Source organism: Symphalangus syndactylus, chromosome X (assembly GCF_028878055.3).
Source record: "Symphalangus syndactylus isolate Jambi chromosome X, NHGRI_mSymSyn1-v2.1_pri, whole genome shotgun sequence".
NCBI classification, from domain to species: Eukaryota; Metazoa; Chordata; class Mammalia; order Primates; family Hylobatidae; genus Symphalangus; species Symphalangus syndactylus.
In genome coordinates this window covers 68926940-68938981 of record NC_072447.2, presented here as the reverse complement: position 1 = coordinate 68938981, position 12042 = coordinate 68926940, and the positions used below count along the sequence as shown (strand labels likewise).

The 12042-nt window shown below is 41.2% G+C and overlaps 1 long non-coding RNA gene and 1 pseudogene across 1 annotated transcript in view; one reads left to right on the top strand and one right to left on the bottom strand.

The window, feature by feature from the left end:
• Positions 1-12042, bottom strand: part of LOC134735955 (uncharacterized) — a 266987-nt gene that overhangs the window by 227099 nt on the left and 27846 nt on the right. The window lies entirely within an intron of this gene.
• LOC129475320 (TATA box-binding protein-associated factor RNA polymerase I subunit B-like) lies at positions 396-1210 on the top strand (annotated as a pseudogene).

The following is a 12042-nucleotide window of genomic DNA, read 5'->3' as shown; positions in this document are numbered from 1 at the left end:
GAGAAGTTGATTCATCAACAAAATATACTAAGATTGGTTAATTTGAGTCATAAACCACAATGTTTGCTTAAGCCTAATTTCAATGTCTTGATGTATTTGCCTTGCCCTGTAAAGCAAGAGTTACTCTAGCCTGACTAAAAGACATTCATCTAAGACTAGTATCATAGAAGATAATTTATTTGAGAGTTCAAACGCTAGACACTTGAAAAGAGGGAACTGTCTAAAAGGAGTTTTCCATTGATGATCTATTTAAAAATGCCATTGCCACAACTGAATAATTATTGCTAGAATAACAGCTAATGCCTGTGGATTGCTTACTAAGTACTAGTATTTTACATGTAAGAACTCATTTTATAGATGTAGAAACTGACACATTGGGAAGTTTCGTAAGTCACATGACAGTAAAGAGTAAGAGCTGCCCAGAAGCTGCGCTTGCTACCCGGGTAAGGGGTCCTGGCCGTGGAAGTTCCCGCGGTGCCGCGATGGACCTCGAGGAGGCGGAAGAGTTTAAAGAACGCTGTACTCAGTGTGCTGCTGTCTCATGGGGTCTTACTGATGAAGGCAAATATTATTGCACTTCTTGCCACAATGTTACAGAGAGATATCAGGAAGTTACAAACACTGATCTTATTCCTAATACCCAAATAAAAGCCCTCAACCGGGGGCTTAAAAAAAAAACAACACTGAAAAAGGCTGGGATTGGTATGTGTGTGAAGGTTTCCAGTACATTCTTTATCAACAAGCAGAAGCCTTAAAGAACCTTGGAGTAGGCCCAGAGTTAAAGAATGACGTTTTACATAATTTTTGGAAGCGCTACCTTCAGAAGAGCAAGCAGGCATATTGTAAGAACCCAGTTTACACCACTGGAAGGAAACCTACGGTATTTGAAGATAATCTAAGTCATTCAGACTGGGCTAGTGAGCCTGAGCTGCTAAGTGATGTCAGCTGTCCTCCTTTTCTTGAAAGTGGAGTGGAGTCTCAGTCTGGCATCCACACTCGAAAACCTTTCCCCATCAGCAAAGCATCACAATCAGAAACGTCTGTCTGCTCTGGATCTCTGGATGGAGTTGAATACTCACAACGAAAGGAGAAGGGAATCGTGAAGATGACCGTGCCACAGACACTTGCCTTCTGTTATCTATCCTTACTTTGGCAGAGAGAAGCAATAACACTTTCAGATCTTTTGAGGTTAGCTAGACCTCTTGTATGATAATATTTTTGCTGGTTACTACATGAACTAAGTAGACAAACTTTGGATATTTTGATTTTTATAAGAAGGCTTAACTTGAGGAAGGAACTGGAAAGGCTGAGTAGCCTGAATTCTAATTCTGAAATGTAATCCCCCCCGGGCTAGTAATTCATCTTCTTGATTTTCTTATTTATGTAGTAGAAATTATAGTACTTACCACACATGGGCTATTGGAAAATTAATTATCTAATATAATCTTTTGAAGAGAAAAGTGACATTTAAGTACCTGAGTAATATTAGTAAATATTTTTCATTTCTAAGAAAAGATAAACAGGTGATCTTTACATTAGCAAAATGGTTATTCATAGTTATACAAAAGCATCTATTAGTGTTAACAGCTAAAATATAGGTTGTCTATGTTTATAAGGAAAAGCTGAAGACCAAAGTGTTGAAAGGATGTGTTATCCAGATAGTAAGCATTTATATTTTTCAGGATAATCTACAGAGTGTTTTGGTTAATGAATAAATTACAGTTTTATGTGTAAGAATTTCTCACTTAATAGATGTGCCAAAATTCTTACGTGCTAATTTTTTTGTCCTTGCTTTATATGTGTTCTGAATAGTAACATTTGGGTTTAATCAATGTGTAGGGTGCTTTTAACAGCACAAATTAGGAACCAAACTGCTGGGTTTGAATCCTGGCTTTGCCACTTATTTATTCTATGACCTTGAGTAAGCCATTTAATTTCTCTCTGCTTTTGTTTCCTCATTGGTAAAATGGGGCTAATAATAATAACTACCTCATAGGGTTGTAACTACTTTCAATAATTAGTGCTACATGGAAAGCACTTAGAGCAGTGTCTGGCACGTAATAAGACCTCAGTGTTAGTCATTATTGTTTTTGTTTTCATCATCACCACCATCACCATCGTTATTGGCACAGCCCCTTTGATTAAATGTAATGCCTCCTTTTTTTGAGACGGTCTCCCTCTGTTGCCCAGGCTGGAGTGCAGCGGCATAATCTCCGCTAACTGCAACCTCCCTGCCTCGGGCTCCCGTGACTCTCCTGCCTCGGCCTGCCGAATACCTGGGATTGCAGGCGCACACCACCACGCCTGGCTGGTTTTTGTATTTTTGGTGGAGACGGGGTTTCGCCTGTTGGCCAGGCTGGTCTCCAACTCCTGACCTCGAGTGATCTGCCTGCCTCGGCCTCCCGAAGTGCTGGGATTACAGACGGAGTCTCGTTCACTCAATGCTCAATGTTGCCCAGGCTGGAGTGCAGTGGCATGATCTCGGCTCACTACAACCTCCACCTCCCAGCCACCTGCCTTGGCCTCCCAAAGTGCTAAGATTACAGCCTCTGCCTAGCCATCACCCCATCTAGGAAGTAAGGAGCCTCTCTGCCTGGCCGCCCATTGTCTGGGACGTGAGGAGCGCCTCTGCCCGGCCACCCCGTCTGGGATGTGAGGCGTGCTTCTGCCTGGCCACCCCGTCTGGGAAGTGAGGAGCGCCTCTGCCCGGTCACCCATCGTCTGGGAAGTGAGGAGCGCCTCTGCCCGGCTGCCCCGTCTAGGAAGTGAAAAGTATCTCTGCCCGGCCGCTCCATCTGGGAAGTGAGGAGCGTCTCAGCCCAGCCGCCCATCATCTGGGAGTGAGGAGCACCTCTGCCCAGCCACCCCATCTGGGAAGTGAGGAGCGCCTCTGCCTGGCCGCCCCGTCTGGGAAGTGAGGAGCGCCTCTGCCCGCCACCCCGTCTGGGAAGGAAGGAGCGATTTTGTGACTTCTGTCTATTGGCCCTGGCAAACCAAGGTTATTCTGGATGGAAATAGCCTTGAAAAGGTGATATATATATGAACGTATCTGATTTTTTTTCCCCGTATAATTCTTACTTTGTGCATTTGATATTCAGTTGTGTTTGTAATCATGGAAAAATAAAAGCATATATAAAAAAAAGAGTAAGAGCTAGGACTCAACCTCATAACTGTGTGGTTTCAAAGTCCGATCTTATAACTACTACACTAAATTGTCTCCCACTATATTGCAAGAGTGGTGATGGTATGATCTAATGGGCTCCAAAAATCTGTTGGTGATGTCTTAGTGGCCTTAAATGCTATGGGGTAGAACAGATTATAAAGAAATATTAAACAATAATCTGTAGACATGACTGCAGCATCTATGGTGACTTTCACAAGTTGAAAAGATCCTCAGTTGCTATATGCTATATATGGTATGATATGTAACAACTGTTTTAAAGTATCTTTTTGCAATTGTAAGAACTTCTTAATTGGGAATAAATCAGGTCTGAGACATTCCAGGTAAAATGATCTTCTACAACAGCAGTGGGCAAACTATAACCTTGGCCAATTCCAGCTCTGTAGCTAGTTTCAGAAATAAACTATTATTGGAACACAGCTATGCCTATTTGTCTATGTATTATATACAACTCTGCACTTTGAAAGGGTAGAGTTGCATTGTTGCAATAAAGACCATATGGCTTGCAAAGCCTAAAGTTTTATTGGTCATTTACAGAAAAACTTTGCTGACTTGTCTTCTACATTAACAACTTCTACTGTGAGTGTAAAGAGTCGAGAATGTTAATCAGCTAATTACTGGTATTCCTTAAAAAGAAAATGAACTAGTTAAAAAATAAACCTGTTTGCAAGCAGACTATCTTATTTGCTGGCATATGAGCTATGCTTCCCAACTTCCAGCACCAAAAATGTATGCAAATATTTTCAACATCTAATACACCCATATAGTGAGTAAAATACATAAAATAATGGACTGAGTTTATTGGCACAAATAATTTCTCTTTTACACTGTACAGCAAAAATGTACACTGTATTTTCATGAGAAAAGGTTATCCTTCTAGAAACTACTTTAAATACACTTATTCTTTTTTAAAAGAGGAAATTTTTTTAAAATATTGGGGCATGTCTTATACACACCTAAGAATCTTCTACATTATAATATACAGTATTTATTTTGCAAGGCTGCTTAGAGCTCAGCAGAAAGTCATGAGGGGTTAGACTTAGGCACAAAACTCAAAGAAAAAGTTTGATTTGATTCTGCTCTGATCCCCAACGTTCAAGGAGTCTATTCCTATGGAAGGAACATTTCTATCAAAAAGAAGAAAACAAAAACAGTGAATTTGTCGTTGAACAAACAATTCCTAGAGTTCAATTCATAATTTTATCTGCAAACATCAGGGTTCACTCCCCTTGAAACCTCTACCCCATCCAGCAGCCAGACTCCATGTGTGCAGGGTAGATTAGGAATGAGGTTCCAGAGATTACCTGAGTTCTCAAGGGAAAGCACACAGTTGCAAACACAGTGTTCCAAAGAAGTTGTTTTTAATTACAGCTACTTAGAATGCAGCTGAAAGGTGAAAGCAGATGAAAACCAGAGCAGTAAGCCATTGGCTTTCCTCCATAGCCTTACAGTGAACAACATTTGCATCCCACTTAAGTTTTCACCTCCTAGAGTTTCTTCCTTCCCCAAAGCCCATGCCCTCTTCACTGCCTTACCAAGAGCTATCAGGAAGTCTCCGTGGCTAATTATTTTACCAAGGATAAGAAGCAAATCTGAAGTTAAAATTCAGCTGCTAGTCATCAGAAACCTAGTCACCAACTTTCCTTTCACCTCCCCCCATGAATAGACTCATCAAACCAGTGAAGGCTTCTCATTTACCAGACTTTTAAATGTTGGGGTGTCCTAGACTCAGTCTTCAAATCTCTTTTCTTCTCCATGTACACCCTTTCTTTGGGTAATCTAATCTAGTACCGTGTTGTTAAATACCATCTCTAAGCTAATGACTCCCAAATTTTTATTTCCAGCCATGCTGCTCCAGTGCTTCCACTTGGATATCTAATAAGCATTTCAAATTCAATATGACCAGCACTAAACTCTTTATTTTAGTTCCAAAATTCACTCCCCTTCTTCCTCATCTCAGTAAATGGCACCACCATCTGTTCTGTCACTCATGCCAAAAATTAAAAATAATCCTTCATTCTTTTCTTTCCCTCACCGCTGCATTCATTCCATTAAGAAGTCCGGTCAACTCTGCTTCCAAAATGGATTCTGACTCTGTCTACTTTTCTGTCTCCACTGCTACCATCTAAGCTCAAGAATTCTCTCTTTCTTGGGCCACAGTCTCCCAACAGGTCACAGGCATCCACAGAACATGCTGACATGCTTAAAATGTTTCAATGTCTCAGTGCTTTAAAGAACTCTCATAACAATTCTCCATTACTTGATCACTATGCAGGAGCCACATTGAAATTCTAGCTATTCCTCCAACAGTGTGAGCTTGCCTTCAATTCAGGGCCTTTGCACTTGTTTGCTGCTCTGTCTGACATGCTCTTCTTCCATATTTTCACAAGTCTAACTCTTTTCCATTATCCTAGGAACCAGCCTAAAGACTGCCTAATATAAAAACTTCCCTATGCAACCCAATCAAAACGATCTTCATTCCATATACGTTCTAGTCGCTCACCCTTCATTATCCTGATTTATTTTCATTACAGTAGTGACCATAAGCTGCAATTATCTTGACTATGCATTTGTTGACCAAATTCTTTTTTTTTAATTTTATTACTATTATACTTTAAGTTTTAGGGTACATGTGCACAAAGTACAGGTACGGTACATCTGTATACATGTGCCATGTTGGTGTGCTGCACCCATTAACTCGTCATTTAGCATTAGGTGTATCTCCTAATGCTATCCCTAGTCGATCCCCCCACCCCACAACAGTCCCCGGTGTGTGATGTTCCCCTTCCTGTGTCCACGTGTTCTCATTGTTCAATGCACACCTATGAGTGAGAACATGCGGTGTTTGGTTTTTTGTCCTTGCGATAGTTTGCTGAGAATGATGGTTTCCAGCTTCATCCATGTCCCTACAAAGGACATGAACTCATCATTATTTATGGCTGCATAGTATATGGTGTATATGTGCCACATTTTCTTAATCCAGACTATCATTGTTGGACATTTGGCTTGATTCCAAGTCTTTGCTATTGTGAATAGTGCCACAATAAACATACGTGTGCATGTGTCTTTATAGCAGCATGATTTATAATCCTTTGGCTATATACCCAGTAATGGGATGGCTGGGTCAGATGGTATTTCTAGTTCTAGATCCCTGAGGAATCGCCACACTGACTTCCACAATGGTTGAACTAGTTTACAGTCCCACCAACAGTGTAAAAGTGTTCCTATTTCTCCACATCCTCTCCAGCACCTGTTGTTTCCTGACTTTTTAATGATCACCATTCTAACTGGTGTGAGATGGTATCTCATTGTGGTTTTGATTTGCATTTCCTGATGGTCAGTGATGATGAGCATTTTTTTCATGTGTTTTTTGTCTGCATAAATGTCTTCTTTTGAGAAGTGTCTGTTCATATCCTTCGCCCACTTGTTGATGGGGTTGTTTTTTTTCTTGTAAATTTGATTGATTCATTGTAGATTCTGGATATCAGCCCTTTGTCAGATGAGCAGGTTGCAAAAATTTTCTCCCATTCTGTAGGTTGCCTGTTCACTCTGATGGTGGTTTCTTCTGCTGTGCAGAAGCTCCTTAGTTTAATTAGATCCCATTTGTCAATTTTGGCTTTTGTTGCCATTGCTTTTGGTGTTTTAGACATTTTAGACAAGTCCTTGCCCAGGCCTATGTCCTGAATGGTATTGCCTAGGTTTTCTTCTAGGGTTTTTATGGTTTTAGGTCTAACATATAAGTCTTTCATCCATCCTGAATTAATTTTTGTATAAAGACCAGATAGTTGTAGATGTGTTGTATTATTTCGGAGGGCTCTGTTCTGTTCCATTGGTCTATATCTCTGTTTTGGTACCAGTACAATGCTGTTTTGGTACCAGTACAATGCTGTTTTGGTTACTGTAGCCTTGTAGTATAGTTTGAAGTCAGGTAGTGTGATGCCTCCAGCTTTGTTCTTTTGGCTTAGGATTGACGTGGCGATGCGGGCTCGTTTTTGGTTCCATATGAACTTTAAAGTAGTTTTTTCCAATTCTGTGAAGAAAGTCATTGGTAGCTTGATGGGGACGGTGTTGAATCTATACATTATCTTGGGCAGTATGGCTATTTTCACAATATTGATTCTTCCTACCCATGAGCATGGAATGCTCTTCCTTTTGTTTCTATCCTCTTTTATTTTGTTGAGCAATGGTTTGTAGTTCTCCTTGAAGCGGTCCTTCACATCCTTTGTAAGTTGGATTCCTAGGTATTTTATTCTCTTTGAAGCAATTGTGAATGGGAGTTCACTCATGATTTGGCTCTCTGTTTGTCTGTTATTGGTATATAAGAATGCTTGTGATTTTTGTACATTGATTTTGTATCCTGAGACTTTGCTGAAGTTGCTTATCAGCTTAAGGAGATTTTGGGCTGAGACGATAGGGTTTTCTAGATATACAATCATGTCATCTGCAAACAGGGACAATTCGACTTCCTCTTTTCCTAATTGAATGCCCTTTATTTCCTTCTACTGACTCATTGCCATGGCCAGAACTTCCGACGCTACGTAGAATAGGAGTGGTGAGAGAGGGCATCCATGTCTTGTGCCAGTTTTCAAGGGGAATGCTTCCAGTTTTTGTCCATTCAGTATGACATTGGCTGTGGTTTTGTCATAGATAGCTCTTATTATTTTGAGAAAAGTCCCATCAATACCTAATTTATTGAGAGTTTTTAGCATGACAGGTTGTTGAATTTTGTCAAAGGCCTTTTCTGCATTTATTGAGATAATCATGTGGTTTTTGTCTCTGATTCTGTTTATATGCTGGATTACGTTTATTGATTTGTGTATGTTATACCAGCCTTGGGATGAAGCCCACCTGATCATGGTGGATAAGCTTTTTGATGTGCTGCTGGATTCAGTTTGCCAGTATTTTATTGAGGATTTCTGCATCAATGTTCATCAAGGGTATTGGTCTAAAATTCTCTTTTTTTGGTTGTGTCTCTGCCAGGCTTTGGTATCAGGATGATGCTGGCCTCATAAAATGAGTTAGGGAGGATTCCGTCTTTTTCTATGGATTGGAATAGTTTCAGAAGGAATGGTACCAGCTCCTCCTTGTACCTCTAGTAGAATTTGGCTATGAATTCATCTGGTCCTGGACTCTTTTTGGTTGGTAAGCTATTGATTATTGCCACAATTTCAGAGCCTGTTGTTGGTCTATTCAGAGATTCAGCCTATTCCTGGTTTAGTCTTGGGTGGGTGTATGTGTCGAGGAATTTATCCATTTCATCTAGATTTTCTAGTTTATTTGCATAGAGGTGTTTACAGTATTCTCTGAATGTAGTTTGTATTTCTGTGGGATCGGTGATGATATCCCCTTTATCATTTTTTATTGTGTCTATTTGATTCTTCTCTCTTTTCTTCTCTATTAGTCTTGCTAGTGATCTATCAATTTTGTTGATCTTTTCAAAAAACCAGCTGCTGTATTCATTGATTTTTTGAAGGGTTTTTTGTGTCTCTATTTCCTTCAGTTCTGCTCTGATCTTTGTTATTTCTTGCCTTCTGCTAGATTTTGAATGTGTTTGCTCTTGCTTCTCTAGTTCTTTTAATTGTGATGTTAGGGTGTCCATTTTAGATCTTTCCTGCTTTCTCTGGTGGGCCTTTAGTGTTATAAATTTCCCTCTACACACTGCTTTGAATGTGTCCCAGAGATTCTGGTATGTTGTGTCTTTGTTCTCATTGGTTTCAAAGAACATCTTTATTTCTGCCTTCATTTCATTATGTACCCAGTAGCCATTCAGGAGCAGGTTGTTCAGTTTCCATATAGTTGAGTGGTTTTGAGTGAGTTTCTTAATCCTGAGTTCTAGTTTGATTGCACTGTGGTCTGAGAGACAGTTTGTTATAATTTCTGTTCTTTTACATTTGCTGAGGAGTGCTTTACCTCCAACTATGTGGTGAATTTTTGAATAGGTGTGGTGTGGTGCTGAAAAGATTGTATATTCTGTTGATTTGGAGTGGAGAGTTCTGTAGATGTCTCTTAGGTCCACTTGGTGCAGAGCTGAGTTCACTTCCTGGATATCCTTGTTAACTTTCTGTCTTGTTTATCTGTCTAATATTGACAGTTGGGTGTTAAAATAACCCATTATTATTGTGTGGGAGTCTAAGTCTCTTTGTATGTCACTAAGGACTTGCTTTATGAATCTGGGTGCTCCTGTATTGGGTGCATATATATTTAGGATTGTTAGCTCTTCTTGTTGAATTGATCCGTTTACCATTATGTAATGGCCTTCTTTGTCTCCTTTGATCTTTGTTGGTTTAAAGTCTGTTTTATCCAAGACTAGGATTGCAACCCCTGCCTTTTTTTGTTTTCCATTTGCTTGGTAGATCTCCCTCCATCCCTTTATTTTGAGCCTATGTCTGTCTCTGCATGTGAGATGGGTTTCCTGAATACAGCACACTGATAGGTCTTGACTCTTTATCCAATTTGCCAGTCTTTGTCTTTTAGTTAGAGCATTTAGTCCATTTACATTTAAAGTTCATATGGTTATGTGTGAATTTGATCCTGTTATTATGATGTTAGCTGGTTATTTTGCTCATTAGTTGATGCAGTTTCTTCCTAGCCTTGACGGTCTTTACAATTTGGCATGTTTTTGCAGTGGCTGTTACTGGTTGTTCCTTTCCGTGTTTAGTGCTTCCCTCAGGAGCTCTTTTAGGGCAGGCCTGGTGGTGACAGAATCTCTCAGTATTTGCTTGTCTGTAAAGTATTTTATTTCTCCTTCACTTATGAAGCTTAGTTTGGCTGGATATGAAATTCTGGGTTGAAAATTCTTTTCTTTAAGAATGTTGAATATTGGCCTCCACTCTCTTCTGGCTTGTAGAGTTTCTGCTGAGAGATCCACTGTTAATCTGATGGGCTTCCCTTTGTGGGTAACCAGACCTTTCTCTCTGGCTGCCTTAACATTTTTTCCTTCATTTCAACTTTGGTGAATCTGACAATGATGTGTCTTGGAGTTACTCTTTTCGAGGAGTATCATTGTGGCATTCTCTGTATTTCCTGAATTTGAATGTTGGCCTGCCTTGCCAGATTGGGAAGTTCTCCTGGATAATATCCTGCAGAGAGTTTTCCAACTTGGTTCCATTCTCCCCGTCACTTTCAGGCACACCAATCAGATGTAGATTTGGTCTTCTCACATAGTCCCATATTTCTTGGAGGCTTTGTTCTTTTCTTTTTATTTTTTCTCTAAACTTCTCTTCTCGCTTCATTTCATTCATTTCGTCTTCCATCACTGATACCGTTTCTTCCAGTTGATTGCATTGGTTACTGAGGCTTGTGCATTTGTCACGTAGTTCTCCTGCCATGGTTTTCAGCTCCATCAGGTCCTTTAAGTACTTCTCTGCATTGCTTATTCTAGTTAGCCATTCATCTATTTTTTTTGAAGGTTTTTAACTTCTTTGCCATTGGTTTGAACTTCCTCCTTTAGCTCAGAGTAATTTGATCTTCTGAAGCCTTCTTCTCTCAACTCGTCAAAGTCATTCTCCATCCTGGTTTGTTCCGTTGCTGGTGAGGAGCTGCGTTCCTTTGGAGGAGAAGAGGTGCTCTGATTTTTAGAGTTTCCAGTTTTTCTGCTCTGTGTTTTCCCCTTCTTTGTGGTTTTATCTACCTTTGGTCTTTGATGATGGTGGCGTACAGATGGGTTTTTGGTGTGGATGTCCTTTCTGTTTGTTAGTTTTCCTTCTAACAGTCAGGACCCTCAGCTGCAGGTCTGTTGGAGTTTGCTGGAGTTCCACTCCAGACCCTGTTTGCCTGGGTATCAGCAATGGTGGCTGCAGAACAGTGGATATTGGTGAACTACAAATGCTGCTGCCTGATTGTTCCTCTGGAAGTTTTGTCTCAGAGGATTACTGGGCCATGTGAGGTGTCAGTCTGCCCCTACTGGGGGGTGCCTCCCAGTTAAGCTACTTGGGGGTCAGGGACCCACTTGAGGAGGCAGTCTGCCCATTCTCAGATCTCAAGCTGCATGCTGGGAGAACCACTACTCTCTTCAAAGCTGTCAGACAGGGACATTTAAGTCTGCAGAGGTTACTCCTGCTTTTTGTTTGCCTGTGCCCTGCCCCCAGAGGTGGAGCCTACAGAGGCAGGCAGGCCTCCTTGAGCTGTGGTGGGCTCCACCCAGTTCGAGCTTCCCAGCTGCTCTGTTTACCTACTCAAGCCTGGGCAATGGCAGCGCCCCTCCCCCAGCCTTGCTGCCACCTTGCAGTTTGATCTCAGACTGCTGTGCTAGCATTCAGCGAGGCTCCATGGGCATCGGACCCTCTGAGCCTGGTGCGGGATATAATCTCCTGGCGTGCCGTTTGTTAAGCCTGTTGGAAAAGCGCAGTACTAGGGTGGGAGTGACCCGATTTTCCAGGTGCCATCTGTCATCCCTTTCTTTGACTAAGAAAGGGAATTCCCTGACCCCTTCCTTGTGCTTCCAGGGTGAGGCGATGCCTCGCCCTGCTTTGGCTCACGCATGGTGCGCTGCACTCCCTGTCCTGCACCCACTGTCTGGCACTCCCCAGTGAGATGAACCTGGTACCTCAGTTGGAAATGAAGAAATCACCCATCTTCTGCATCGCTCACACTGGGAGCTGTAGACTGGAGCTGTTCCTATTCAGCCATCTTGGCTCCACCTCGACTAGATTCTTACAAGTCTTTTACCACTAGAATACAACCTCCATGAGTGTAAGGGCTTTTTTTGTCTTGTCCACCACTGTATACCCACCTAATACGTTCACAATCAATATATGATGAATGATGAACTTTGGGGACTAGAGATTCTCCACACTGGAGTGATACTGAAGGGGGGATGGTCATCAATCAGAGATCACATATAAAGAAAAGATGATTTATTT